This window comes from Camelina sativa, chromosome 12, assembly GCF_000633955.1.
Source record: "Camelina sativa cultivar DH55 chromosome 12, Cs, whole genome shotgun sequence".
NCBI classification, from domain to species: domain Eukaryota; kingdom Viridiplantae; phylum Streptophyta; class Magnoliopsida; order Brassicales; family Brassicaceae; genus Camelina; species Camelina sativa.
In genome coordinates this window covers 25570303-25570786 of record NC_025696.1, presented here as the reverse complement: position 1 = coordinate 25570786, position 484 = coordinate 25570303, and positions in this window count along the sequence as shown.

Below are 484 nucleotides of genomic sequence, written 5' to 3'. Positions count from 1 at the left end.
TATCATATTTTTATTTTAACGGATATAATTATTTGACGGGTTATATCATTATAATATTGTACTTACGAGATAGATTTAATGACGCCTTTTTTCCCTTCTTAAATGTAAGTAGTATTATTTCATAGGTTTATTGTTAGGAGGCCTCTAATAATCATTTATTCTAGTTTGTAATTATTTTTTTGGTTGTAATGTAATTTTATTATAAATATATTTTTTAATTGACCCATTTGGGGCTTCGGTATACACTTCATTAATTATTTAAATTGTCAATGTAAATTACAAATGCAATTCTCATTTTTAAGAGGTTATTTAATCCGGTGTGTGTTGCAAGTTAAAATCTTTTTTATACTTATATGTAGTCTTCTTTAGATATTTCCCTAAATAATACCTGCCACATATCGTTGTATCAACCTAGTAGTATTAACAAAACTCCATCAATTTGTATTTACTTCCTTAAAAACAGTTTGCCTGTTTTAACTCTCCT